Source organism: Acomys minous (genome assembly GCF_964271855.1).
Source record: "Acomys minous genome assembly, chromosome: 14".
In the NCBI taxonomy this organism is placed as follows: Eukaryota; Metazoa; Chordata; class Mammalia; order Rodentia; family Muridae; genus Acomys; species Acomys minous.
In genome coordinates this window covers 109,405,338-109,420,276 of record NC_140496.1, presented here as the reverse complement: position 1 = coordinate 109,420,276, position 14,939 = coordinate 109,405,338, and the positions used below count along the sequence as shown (strand labels likewise).

Genomic DNA, 14,939 nt, shown 5'->3' with positions numbered 1-14,939 from the left:
AGTGTCCTGGTATACATCTCAGGGTATGAATTTCTCCAATTAACTTAATTGAGAAGCTTGTCTAATAACAGTAATTCACTTTGATTAGCCAAATATTTTTACTACTTGTAAGATTTTTGGCTTGAATAAAGCCAGCCTAGAGCCCTGTTTGAATATATACAAAAGCAGATTTTCTAGGAAATATGTTCTCTTTTTTTTTTCTGATACAAAGTAATGTTTCTTATGAACTATAGTGAATTCAGGTTATAATTAATGTTCTTTAAAACAATCTTTCTCCACCACTTCAAACAATTTCTCAATCAAAGGTTACACATTCCATCCTTTCTGAATTCTCTGCAGGCCTTGCCTTCTGTAGGCTGCCTATTGCTGTCGCCCTAAGCACTGTCTAATATTCTGCCAACTGTTTTAATACAAAAGCAGCATTTTTGAATTGCAAAAAGCATTAGCAAAACTGACATTAAGCACAGTTTGTCTTTATTAGAACACTATGCTTTTCCCCAGCGTGGGTAATTTTGATACATGCATAAAATGAAGTCAGCCTCCCTGGCTGGGTTTTCCCTCCAAGTGTTACATATGGCCTTCTTCACTGTCGCTACCTCTTCCATTGGAGGATATCAGCGTCAGCCTCACACACACTAACAATTATATTAAGAAAGCCAGAAGATGTGCCTTTTTTCAGGGTTATGAAGAAGAGAAACGTCTATTCGCATGCCAGGTTTTAATTTATATCCAAGAGAACTGTGTACTCAGACTTCAATTATAAACTAAAGATTATTGAATTTAAGTTTCACAACATAGCTTTTCATTTATTCTTTGACAGTTTCGTGTATTTGTATAATGGATTTTAGTTTAGAATTTAGAATAATTTGCCCTATTCTCCTCTATCGTACATAACCTTTACCTTCACTCTTTCCCATTGAGGATTGTCTTTCTTCCCAGTAAATCCTCCCTCTACTCTCTTGTCTTATATTGCCTATGACCCACTGCACTGAGTTAGGATAGCTTGATGGTCACATACTTTCCCATTAGTAGGGATTACTTTACACGCCGCGCTTAGTGAACTTTTACCTACACGTTGGGGACAGACACTTCAGTGGTCCCTTTTCTGAAAGGCACAAAATTTTCTCCAAATGAAATAAAACAATCACTCATAGTATTTGCTTTATTTGGACAATCATGACACTTCAAATACATTTTAGTAATGAAATATTTCATCAACAAATAAGAGAAATGAGTGAAATACATAGCTCGGCTTTATAACTTGTCAAATTAAGAGGGAAATAAAAATGTTGCTAGCCGATCTTTACAAATATCTTAGGTAGAGATTCTATAATCTTTTAAAATCTGCATGGAGGAGATGGCACAAATAAGACATTAGACTTGGCAGCATATTTTAATCATGAATGAAATCAGAATGCTGGAGATCATGGTTTATAAAATAAAAATCTTGCTGCCAGTCACAGTTTGCCTCCCTATGGGTTAATGGTCATTAAAGCCAGAGAGGCACAAAACACTACAGGATATTACCATGGCTGATGACTGGCCACCATGGCTAGACTGTCATACACCACAGACTTCTGTTATGGGACCTTAAGAAATCAATCTCTAACTGGTGAAAAACTCTCTCAGATTGCTGGCGTTCATAGTGCTGGAAGAGACTATGGAAGCACCTGGGACACAAACAAAAGATATCAACAATTATACACAGCACTAAATCCTGTGTGCCATAATAAAGAACTGCAGAGTGAGATGTAGTTGTGGTAAAAATATTCACTGGGATCACTAACTCCCAATGATTGGCTGTGAGTCTCCCAAAGGAGGGACCAAAGTAAACATGGCTCAAAGCAATAGCTAGAGAAATCATAGATGGTAGACAAGAACCTATTGTTTTTCTAAACCATCATGTATTGAAGCGACTTCTAAATATTTATGTTTATACTCTTTGCTGCTCTCAACCTTTGTCAGAGAAATTTCTTATTGCAGATTGTTGTACTTAACGCAGAGGCTTATAACTGTTTAAAGTGCAGGGATTCAGTGACTGAGTCCTCAGCCACGAAGACAACACTCACGAGATCACTTAGAGGTTCAGGAAAGACAACAGAAAACAACAGAAGAGTTAGAAGTGTGCTATGAAATACTGGTTTTGTAGACAACATGTCTATTGCACACACACACACACACACACACACACACACACACACACACACACACACACACACACGGCAGCTGTGGTTACCAACACAGACTTGCACCAGATCAAGCTAGTTAAAAAATTCTAGCTTGAAGAAAGAAGCGGTTCCAGAGACTACACCCCTGGCTGAAGGGATGCTGCTGGTTAATGGTTTCTTGGAGAGAGAGAGTCAGTTTTGAGGGGAAAGATGGACACAGTTGGGACATGTCCAAGTGGATGACACAACACCTATACACATATGGCAGCACTAATTTGTACTCATTGGCTTATAGACAGACAGACAGACAGGCAGGCAGGCAGGCAGGCAGACAGACAGACAGGCAGGCAGACAGACAGACAGACAGACAGACAGACAGACAGACAGAGACAGAGACAGGGAAACAGACAGAGACACAGACACACAGAGAGAAAATGCAGTTGAAGATGAAGAAGTGTTGGAGGAGTCTGAGGAATTTGAAGGGATAGACCCAGAGGTGAATATGGTCAAGACACATTGCATACATGCATGAAAATTTCGAATAACAAAAAGGTATTAGAAACTAAAAACAAAAACAAAAACAAAAAACCTAATAAACTAAAAAACTAGAAGTTTTCTTTTTTTAAAAAACTATTGTTTATTTACTTTACATGATGGGTGTAGCCCCCAGTCCCACTCTTACTCCCTAACTCCCCCTTCCCTATTCCATAGAAAAGGGGAGCCTCCCCTACTTACCCACCTCAGCTCATCAAGTCCCATCATAACTGACTTCATTTTCTTCCCCTGTGGCCTGGCTAGGCAGTCCCACCAGGGAAAGTCATCGAAAAGAACACAACAGAGTCCATGTCAGAGACAGCACCTACTTCCCTTACTATTGGAATCATGTGGAGTCTAAACTACTCACTGGCTTCATCTGTGTAGAGACCTAGGTCCAGTACATGCATGGTCCTTGGTTGATGCTTCAGACTTCAGGGCCCATCTTGGCCTTGGTCAGTTGGCTCTGTTAGTCATTTCGTGGAGCTCTTGTCACCTCTAGGTCCTTCTGTCTTCACCAACCCCCACTTTTCTAATATACTCTGTAAGCTTCACCCAATCTTTGGCTGTGAGCTTTAGCATCTGTTTTGAATTGCTGCTGGATGGAGTCTCTCAGAGGACAACTCTGATAGGCTCCTTTGGCAGAGCATCATTAATAGTGTCAGGGGTTGGGGTGGGCCTTGGGTTGAATCAGGTATTGGCTGGATATTACTGCAATATCTGTTCTGTCTGGTCTATCTTTATCCCTGCACATTCTGTAGTCAGGGTGAATTTCGGATCAAAGATTTTGTGGGTGGGTTGGTGTTCCCCTCCCTCTACTAGGAGCCTTGTCTAGTTAGAGGGTGTCCTCTTCAGTCTCTACGATACCTACTACTAGGAGTCTTTGTTAGAGTCCCTTTCATATGTCCCTGGGAGCCTACACTGACTTAGGTCTCCAGCATGTCACAGAGATGCCTCTGCCCGTGGTTTCTCCTTTCTTCCTGTCCCCACCCATATCTCTCTGTGTTTCCTCTCTTACCTTATTCTTCTCTTCAACCACTACCTCAATCTATTCTATTTGCTCTTCTGTGTAAGACTGAAGCATCTTCCCTTGTGTCTTCCTTTTTATTTGTCTGCTTTTTATTTATGTGCATTGTAGTATAGATATCCTGTCCTAAATGGCTAAAATCTGCTTATAAGTGAGTACAAACTATGTGTTTCTTTCTAGATCTGAGTTACCTCACTGATGATGATCTTTTCTAGTTACATCCACATTTGCCTGCAAATTTCATGCTATCCTTGTTTTTAATGGCTATTTAATGGTTTTCTATTGCATAAATATACCACAGTTTTTAAAATATTAGAAATATATAAAGAGTTAAACAAACAAACAAACCCCGCCAACAAACAAAATAACCCAATTAAAAAGATGGGGCACAGAGCTAAACATAATTCTCAACAGAGAAATCTCCAATGGCCGAGAGACATTTAAAGAAATGCTAAATGTCCTCCATAATCAGGGGAATGCAAATCAAAATGACTGTAAGACTCCATCTTACATCTACCAGAATGACTAAGATAAAAAAAAACTCAAGTTATAGCACATTCTGATGAGGATGTGGAGAAAGGGCAACATTCATTCACTGCTAGTGGGAGTGCAAACTTGTACAACTACTTTGCAAATCAATCTGATGCTTTCTCAGAAAACTTGGTATTTCTCTACCTCAAGACCCAGCCATACCATTTCTGGGCACATAACAGAAAGATGCTCCACCACACAACAAGGACATTCGCTCAACCATGTTCATAGCAACTTTCTTCGTAATAACCAGAATCTGGAAACAGCCTAGATGTCCCTCAACCGAAGAATGGATAAAGAAGTTTTCTTTTTAGAACTAAGGGAAAATATTCACAACTAATTGTATATGAATATTTTTATAAAGATTAAATGCTGTATTGCTCTTCTGCTCCAATTAAATAAGTAGTTGACTACTTATTCCAAAACTAGTGCTAGGCCCTTCAAGAATAGGTGCGTTAAAATAGTGTCTTAATCGTCAGTTTTCACTCCCTGCGTTCTCCAGAGAATAATTTTCTCAAGCAATGGCACCCATGGCTGTTGTGTCACATGGTGGTGAGCACGGCTGTCATTGCCATAGTGTTTTGCAAACAAAGACAAGAGTAACTGACTCTGCCTGTGTGAGATGATATATTCCCCATCTCTGATTTTGTTATCGTCATTTTCTCATGGTTTATTTTGTAAAGAAGGCCAAGTGCAGCTGTCTGGAATGTGAATTACAGCACAGAGACTTCATTTTGAGTGAAAATATATCTAATAAAGCCAGAGGAGATTTTGTGAGCTATCCATTTGTGCCATGATGCACAGGCAGATGCCTTATTTATAATCCAAGATGGTTATTTGATATTTTTTCAGACAGTCTCTTTATTATAACAGTGAAACAGGTATATACTGCTTACTTTCATTGTGTTTCAGGAATACCAGGATTAATTTATTATGACTTTTATCTCATTCTTCCAAAAGCTTTTATAGTAACTTATTATCTTTTTCATAGTTTCTAGGAAAAGAAAAGATAGAATGAAATTATTATGGAAATAAGTGGCATTATTAATTTTCAGCTTAATTTGGGAATCCAGGAAAAATAATCATCTTGAGCTCAAAGCTATCTTTTACTGACAGCTGATAATTTCAGTCATTTTCATCTTAAGGATATATTGGTAACTAATGTCTATACAAATGTAAATATTATTTATATGAAAATAATAAACAGCCACGTGTTGCTGGTAAAGGGTTTATCTGAGAAACAGGGGCTCAGGTTCCTTCATCAAACATGATATTGCCAGGATATTCTATTTGTTTTTTTTTTTACAACCATTATCATGTGTACAGTCTGTTACCAATGGGAATATTACTATGTCACACATGAATGTCATGTATGGTCTTTGTATGATCTACTGTGTGCATATATGAAATTGTGAACATATTACAACTGCCATATTTTATCCTCTATAATCTGGCTTATAATATTGAAATCAACCTCTTCCTTACTAGGACAATTTTTTGAAGGCAGAATCTATTTTGGTCCAGTGTTTGTATCTGATGTTTGATGACTTACTGACTGTAGATATGTTTCTGGTAATGTGGATTTCTTCCCTTCTACAACTTGAAGGCATAATTCTAGCTTAGTATCACATCATGTCTCAACCATGCTCAGTCTTTCTAAATGCCTTCCTAATGGATGCTCTAGTGATAGCTGCTATCCCAAAGCATTACACTTGAGATTATTTTCAAGATGTCTGGCCTTCATTGCTTCATGGCTATGTATAAAATTTAAGTCTAGTTCCTTGGCAAAATTAGCAAATTGAATCATCAACTTCCTTTGCTTTTTTTGTTTGCTTGTTTAATTATTCTGAACGATTAGTTTGATGTTTTGAATTCTAGGCAATTTGGCTGCCTGACATTTGTCCACTTCATTGTACTGTGTGGACATCACTATCTGGTAACAGGGCATTTCGTTCCTCATGGTAAAGGCCTTGGGAACTAGGAAGCCACTTCCCATTGATATTTCACAGGCTTTGGCAACCACAAGCTTCCGACAGATGGAACTTTATTCCAGATATGCTATGCAGACATCTTCGCAGAGTATGGCTCTAATACTGGCTTCTTTCAATAATTCTGATAATTTCCTAAATAATTTCAGGATTTCAAACTGAAAAATTGACTTAAGCCAATCATCTTGTCCATTCATTCCCACCAAAACAGTTTCTGGTTCTCAGAAAAGGATACAGCTAAGCTGGGCAGTGGTGGCACACATCTTAATCCCCGCATTGGGCCAGGGGGGATCTCTGAGTTCTAATCCATCCTGGTCTACAAAATGAGTTCCAGGAAAATCAGGGCTACTCAGAGAAAATAGGAAATATATCTAATAGAAAGAAACCAGTTTTCAATTTATCTTAAAAAAAAAACTAGCTAATATAAATAATAAAAATACAATACCTAAATGTTCACAAATATTCACTAATATTAAATTAATTACATACAATGGCCCATGCTTATAATTCTAGCACTTGGGATATTGAAGCAAACAAACAAACAAACAAACAAACAAACACCAAAAAACCAAAAATAAATAAATAAAATAAAATAAACCAAACCAAACCAAACCAAAACAACAACAACAACAACAAAAACAAAAAACCTAACATGGGTTCAGGCCAACTCAGCTACAGAGTAAACTTCAGGCTAGCTGGGCTATAAGCTTGAGATTTTGTTTCAGAAGTCAAAACACAGCCAGGTGGTAGTGGTGCAAGCCTTTAATGCCTGTACTTAGGGAGGCAGATGCAGGAGGATCTTTGAGAGTTCAAGGCCAGCCTGGTCTATGAATCCAGTCCAGGATAGCCAAGGCTACACTGAGAAACTCTGATGCGCGCGCGTGCGCGTGCGTGCACACACACACACACACACACACACACACACACACACACACACACACTATCCGAAAAGATTAACAAGAACATCAATTTGTTACCCTTCCACTAGCTTGTTTCTTTTGACCTCCAAAGCTTGACTTTTGAGCTATGGGCCCAGGATATCCTTCCTGGCACCCTGATAGCTCCACAAGTGGCTAGACTCACAGGGAGCGGCTGCGTCCAGGAGGCTTCTAGAACAGGAGTCAAACTTGACACTTAAAGCAGTACTAGTGACACTGGGACATACATTTCTTCCACCTTTCTCATCATTTCTCTTGATGCTGATTGCTGTGGGTTTTGGTTTTGTTCAGTGAGTTTATTGACTAATCCTTCAAAGTCTATGTTCTTCGTCAAGCCCAGTCACAGAATTCTCCACTTGGTTAGCCACGTTATCAGAGAGCACTGAACAAAGTTTTCTATAAAATGTTGTAGTCAGTGAGCCTCACCATCTCCTGAATACACACAGAGACTCAGCTTCAAGACAGATGATAAGGCGTCGGCAGCTAGAAGTTTCTAGATGGAAGCAGATCCAGGATAACTTGGTGCAGTGTAAATTGTCTCCCTATCCATGTAAACCGCTGCCATCGTGGCTGAGTACAGCTGGAGTGGGTCCTAATTGGAAATGCCTTGATTAGCCTCTGGAGTGCTAATGAATGCAAATTTTAACACTTTCAAAATTATATCCTACTGTGTGAATCTTTTTTTATGCAATCAACAAAATGGAATACTGATTTACTCAGATGAAGCTAAATGTTATTATTTCATTGTTAATTTAATCAAATTTTACTTTCTGTCTTTCTACAAACCAGAATCTCACATGTTTCTGTTTACACAATATACTGAACTTCATTTTGAATGGTAACTTTAAACAACTGAAGTGCAGAAATTACAAAAGACCACATTGTGTTTTTACAGTATGAAAAATTCTGATATTTAGTTACCTTAACTACATCTGTTGGACTATGTGATATCAGCCAGAGACCCAGCCCTTCTCTGTGAATTCAGGACATAAGAAACTTAGGACAGAAACTGAAGGTCTTTAAAAACTGTTGTAACTGGGCAGGTTTAGTGTCAGCAGCTCTCAGAACTCACATGCAGGATGAGATACCCAGAACTTACTTTACATTGTCCAACTGACTTTCTTCCACTGGCAGAGAACAGTATCCCACCGGAGCACACCCTGTACTCTATAAACTGCACATTTATCTCAGAATGTGGAAAGTAAATCAGACTCTGGAGTTCCTGTAGAGCACGGTGTCCTGGGACTACATCACTCAGAGAGAAGTCAGTAAAAGTCACCGGTGTATAAATCCTCTGGAGCTCATGAGAACATGCATGTGCTAACTTCACAGTCACTTGTGAAACACACTAGTTTCGTCCTAAACCCGTGTGCATAAATGACGCCGCAGCCACCGAAGCTAAGTAGCACCTTGCCTCATGCAACAGTTGCAAATTCTCTTTACCTGTTGTGCAATTTCTGTGTCTGTGTTTATGAGTGCTATGTGTATGTTCATGTGAGTGCTTTATGTGTGTGTGTTTACAAGTGCTTTGTTTATGTGTGTATTCATGTGAGTGCTTTACATGTATGTGTCTACAAGTGCTATGTTTATGTGTATGTTCATATATGTGCTTTACACGTGTGTTTGTGGGACCATGGGTGCTTTACCCATCATAATATATCTAATAGAAATAAGTCAATTTTTTTCCTGTCAAAATCTGTCAAGGATGTTCTTACATGTATGAATGTGTTTGTATTTTTGCCTGTGTCAATGTACTTGTTTCTTCCTTTGAAACTTTAATGCAAGCTCCATGTAGAGGAATGTTACATTTGTATACATTTTCAGCTGGTGCTAAGTTCTACATCTTTCCTATGCATACAATTGCATCCTTCTGAGCTGGAAGTCACTCTCTCATAGCACATATCTATGGTAAAGCCCATCACTTCACATCCCCACAACCCACTTGTACTAATCTGTTTTGTCCTGCTGCTGTGGTGCCTCCCTTCAGCACTTGGTAGAGCACTAGGCTCTGTCCATTAGGTTCCTGGGGACAGCTCTTTCTCTTTGCTTCATCCTACAGTGAGCCGCTTGCCGTGGCTGAAGCCATGCCTTCCTTGGTCTGGCCCAATAGATGAAATGCCTGCAATGCAGTAGTTGTGCAATAATTGCTTAAGTAAAGAAGACCGAGGTTCTGGAGTCATGTAGGAGGGTGATTCGTTTCACAATTGAGTCTGAGATGAAGGCAGTTATTTCTTAAAACAAAGAGATCAAATCACTCTCTGAAACAATATTTAATATCCCCTCTTCTGTGATACAGCGCATATTTTGCCAATGAACCTGTTACAAACAGCAAAGATGCTTAGTAGACTTCTTTCAATTTTTTGAGGCTTATCAGTGGTATGTCTGAAAGTGGCTCTAGTCCAATGGCATGGGTTATCTCCATCAAATAACTGAATTTTAAAATGGTTAGAAGAGATTAGAAGATTAACTTGCATGGTCTTGAATTACAGGATCATATCTTGTTTTTTCAACATACATGTCTTTCATGTTCTTTGTCTGTCCGCATGTGTGCATAAGTATGTGGGACGGGGCCAGAAGTCAAACTGAATACATTCCGTCATTGCTTTCCACCTTGTTTCTTTGTGTTCTGCTGTGTGCATGTTCATGTGATGTGTGTCTTTGTGTGTGAATGTGCATGTGGTGTATGGTGTGTGTGTGTGTGTGTGTGTGTGTGTGTGTGTGTGTGTGTGTGTGTATGAATATGGGTGGCACATGTATACTTGTTCCCAAAGAGGCCAGAAAAGGGAGTCACACAATTGGTGTTCAAGTGGGTTTGCTCTGGTGGAAGACATAATGCCAAAATAGATGGTGGGTGCTTCAGTACTGTCATTTTTGCTGTAACCATTCAATGAAAAAGAAATAATCATTGATCATCCACTTTGAGGGCATCTGAAAAAATTCATTGTGGGTAATTTTTAGCAAAAGGTATAGGAGAGTACACTATAAGATAATAATTCATATCATTTAACAACCTAACATACTGTCTCTCTTATACTTCAACACTGATCCAGTCACGTCTAGACACAGCAGAGCTGTGGGACAAAAAGGACTAGCAAAGTATCCAAATCTGAGACATAAAATAGATTCAGAAATAAGTTGGGCAGAAATTGTGTAATGATGCCTCTATTGCTTTCATCAAGCCTCACAGAGAGAGAAAAGAGGAGATCCAGGATACAGGCTGGGCTAATGTAAAATCCTCTAGCCTAGGCCAAGATCTGGTGCAGGGAAGTGACAGGCAGAATAGAACTTGAGAACTGAACACACAGCTTTGCTCCACTTCCTCCCCCTGAGACTCTGAAGGAAGATTGCCCCACCAGTGCTCTTAGGCTAAGTGTGGAAATCATAGCGTTTGTCTGAATTGTAGATAAGCAGTGAATGCTGAATGTGGCAAAAAGGTTTTGGCAAATGTTCTTCTGTGTCTCTAGAATAGTGACCAGGGTAAGAGAAACACCCTGTATACATCGGGAAGAGACCACGCTGTGGGAAAAAGTAAGCCTCATAGTCTCAGAGAAGCATGACCAGTGCAGTCTCAGAGTGTAGGGAATGACCAACACAGCCTTAGATTCTGAAACACAATGGTTTGTGCAGTCTTGGGAGTGGGGCAGTGACCAACGCAGCCTCAGAGATGAACTGGGGCTCATTGAGTGTCCAGCCTCAGGGTGTAGGCTAGAGGGGGACAGGAGAGTTTCTGTGGGATGCAGTCGTCCCATGGAAGCCTTATGAGTGTCTTTGTAGGTTGTGCTTCAGGTCTCCACATGATTATCCCTAGCACAATTCAAGCTAAATCTAAATCAACAGGAAAACACCAGTTCTATTAAGCAACATCCGATGATCACGTGAGGCAAACATGCAGAGAAACGATGTTTGTCAGCACAAGCAGATGTCAGTGACATTCTTCTACAGTAGAGCTAAGCATCTTCTGCATCTGTGTACTACCACCATATTTAAGCATGTGGCCCATGTTACTGAGCTGACTACATATTAAAGGGAAGCGACTGATGAGCCTCCGGAGTGGAGTTTCTTCGGCTGATGGCACCCAGGTTGATGCCTGCTCTTCAGACTGGTGAGACCTCAGACGACATGTGTAAATCAGAACTAGACAAAAGGAGCTCATGAGATGTTGCAGTGGTGCCCTTCTCACACTGCTCGGGGCTTCTGAACAAAGAGCAGTGTGTGGGCGTCTACACTCAGGGTTTAGATTCTGATGTAGTGATGCCTTGGTAAGCTGGAAGAGTTACATATTAAAGGGAAGGACACGAGAGTAGTTGATATGAGGTCTGTGGCTTTCGTCGTCTTTTACCCCAACATTGTTGAAGACAGACTATGGGTGATGTGTACAAATGGCAGATTTGAAGGGCATTTCCTTTAAAATTAATATGGTCAAACTAGTCATATCATAATACATTCTATAGTGTGTGTAATATAGAGTTTAACAAAAGTAGTCTAATTTATTAATGTAGAGAGACATAAAAACTATAGGTAAGTTGTGATACAGAGTAGTGTCATTGAATATGAATTTTCTCCTCTGCAGACCCAAGGGATAATTGCAGAGGCAGAAACAAAGTCCAATTTTTCTTCAGCTGTTTTTGTTTAATTTTTAAAATGTTTAGTACTGGATGACAAAATTGGTTGTTGAATCTAGACAGTCAACCATTCCTATTTGTAGGGGTAGTTTATCTCAACATTGTTTGCTGAACAACAACAAAACAAACAAACAAACAAAAAATAAAAACCAGAAAGAAATTAACAAAAAACAAAAACAAAAACAAAAACCTGTTCACTAGGCATGCTGGCTCACATCTTCAATTCCTGCAGTTTGGAGGCAGAGGAAGCATATCTCTGTGAGTTCAGGGTCATCCTGTTCCACATAGAGAGTGCCAGGACAGACAGAGTTACATAGTTTCTAGAGAAAAAAAAAAGCAAAAATAAAAACAAAACTAAACAACAGCAAACTAAGAAAAACAGATTAGTGCAGACATGCAATACCAATTAGCAAATATAGATATTTAAGCATTCTATAGTTCCTATAATCATTCAATATATTTGATGTCAGAAATAAAGGCATAGGTATCCTCGAAGGCTGGTGGAAAAAGGTGAGAAAAAAGGAACCGGACTCCTTTGCCCAGATGTAGCTGGACTTTTAGCTGTGTCTGTTCTCAGCAGAAGACAGGGACAGTGGTATGGAGTCAGGTTTCAAAAGTTTACCTAGATTAGCGTGTTCAATAGCCAGAGATAGCATTTTTACACTGTGGTTTCCCCAAAACATCAATGCACCCCACCCAACGTTGGCGAAGACGAAATCCCAACACTAACAATGCGGTTTAGTTCATGGAGGTAGGAGTGATTTGAAATCATGAACAGGGGTGGAGCATCAGCCTGTCCTCAGCCCTTTGCCCTGAAAGGTCCTCGACTACTCACGTGTTGTACCAGCCAGGTGGTGGAGAGCACATTGCAGCCATACTCTTCCTGCTCTCTCTCTGTGTGTGAGCTGAGAGCCTCTCCTGACCTTAGTGACTGTGACAGGCTCGGGAACTCAAAGGGCAGCCCTCAGACTGGATTATGACACCATGTGCAGCAGAGTGGAACATGCAGTAGGGAGAAATGATCAGGACATGGTCAGGGTCTGAGCTGGACAGGAATGTCATTATTAAAGCCTTTATTAAGAATGGTAGGTCCTTTGTAGAATATAAGAATTATATTATCAGGAATGAATGTCAAAATATGTGTAAACACCTTTCACAAAAATTAAAAAATATTAAAAGTAAACTTTGGCAAAATCGAACCAATAAATAATAAAGGACAAAGATGTGCTTTTAAAAATGTGATCATTGCTGAGCACAATGCTGCATGCTTGTAATCCCAGCACTCGGGGAGGCAGAGGCAGGCAGATCTCTGTGAGTTCAAGGCCAACCTGGTCTACACAATGATTCCAGGACAGCAAAGGATATACAGAGAAACTGTTTCCTGAAAAAAAGTTGTGATAATCAAATACACAAAATATAATTTTAAGATATACCATAGATATTGATTATAATAAATGTTAATGTATTAAACGTAACAATTTTAAGAAAGATACTAATATCTTTAAATAAAATAAAGAAATACAAGCCTTGTGGTATTTATAGAAGAAATCTCTGTACAATGGGCCACATTAGAAAAATACTTTGAAATATATATGACATTATAACATGCAACCAAACCTACAAAATCATAGTACGTCTACATATATTACATCAAATCTAAACTAACTAAACGTTTCTGTAATACCAATACTTGAGAGGATAAGATCATAGAAATGTTATATTTGCAGCCAGCCAGGCTACATAGCAACCCATTACCAGGCTAGCCTGGTCTATACAACAACTGCCATGACAATATGGGCTACACAGCAAGACTCTGTCTCAAAAACAAAACAAAACAAAACAAAAAAACCAAAAACCAAAAGTAAAACTATGCATAGATATGTTGATTTCAAAACTCTGATGTTAAGGAGACATTCTGCTGTGTTTAGCACTGGAGCATTTGGAAGCAGAAGGAGACAGAGTCACAAAACAACACACAGAGCCTTGGCCTGCGCTCCTGGAACCATGAGCCCCCAAAAATCTTCCTTTCATTAAAGTTGTTTTTGCCATGTGCTTGGAAACCAAAACAACAGCAGCAAAAAGATCAACAGATACTCAATGTGCAGCAGAGAATTCATTTAAGCAATTTCCCATGGGAATCCACTAGCTGGTTAAACCTGAAATGAGATGACCCAAATGTCTCACATTGGTACCGAAGACCCTTGGGACTCCTGGAGAGCCACCAGCAGCCTTCAGCCTAACAGCTCAAAGGTCTGGACTCTGACACCAGTGACAATGGCTGCAATAGCAGTGGCAACAGGACAGACCCACACAGCAGCTGGAAAGGCGGCAGGCAGCAGGGCTTTGGGTTTGGGTCCCTGGAATCCCAGGCTAGCAAAGAATGGTGCCGCTGACTTGGGAAAGAGTCATGCCCCTTGGTAAATCTTTGTTGGAAGTGTCCTTTAAGGTCCACACAGAGGTCTGACTCTTAGTTGAGGTGCATCTATCCAAGTCAACAGCCCATGTTGACCCCCACACATAGTAAAGCCTCAATGGCTGTATTATGGTGAAACCTTAGCTCTGCAACTGTTAGATCATTATTATTATTGGCGAAACCAGGCAATCCTGAATTTTTCTTAAAGGTTAATCACTATGCGACTGCACAGAAGTGTTATTGTTGCTTAATTTAGGAGTGAGGAAGAGAAACAAGAAGGTAACTCAACTGCAGATAAGCAATAAGAAATGCTTCCATGGAGGACGCTGTTAAAGTCTCTTAAGGCATGGCAGATGTGCAAATTAGGTCTACCACCAATTTTTTTTATTCTCCCTATTGTTTGGTATCAAAAAAAATCCATAGAAAACACATTTCTTTGCCATTGAGATGCCCAAAGAGATTCATGTTCTATCAATCAACTGAACTCGACTTAAGAAATATACCTGGCTGAACTGGACCTGAATCTGAAAATGAGTCCCATTGAGGATGAGGTTTTGGCTGTGTGTAGGTCATTTATTTTTGCTGTTGGAGTTTTTTGGATCCTTTTCTGCTCTGCAGCCAGTGATTCTGGCGACAGATGACCATGGATTAGAGTTAGGTTTATAGTTTGAAGCCTGGGAGGCTAAAGTGGGAAGACCATGATTCAAATGTCTGGGCA

The 14,939-nt window shown here is 39.7% G+C and overlaps 1 long non-coding RNA gene across 3 annotated transcripts in view; it reads right to left on the bottom strand.

Moving 5' to 3' along the window:
* Nucleotides 1-1,240: 1,240 nt before the first annotated feature.
* Nucleotides 1,241-14,939, bottom strand: part of LOC311583451 — a 30,188-nt gene continuing 16,489 nt past the window's right edge. For 2 of the 3 annotated variants that reach the window (XR_014774520.1, XR_014774522.1), the window contains exons 2-3: nt 12,644-12,777; nt 9,991-12,128 (exon numbers count right to left, since the gene is read on the bottom strand). This is a non-coding gene — a long non-coding RNA (uncharacterized lncRNA). Of the gene's footprint in view, nt 1,671-5,156; nt 5,255-9,990; nt 12,129-12,643; nt 12,778-14,939 lie in introns of those variants that run through there. The other variant, XR_014774521.1, reaches the window with a different exon arrangement.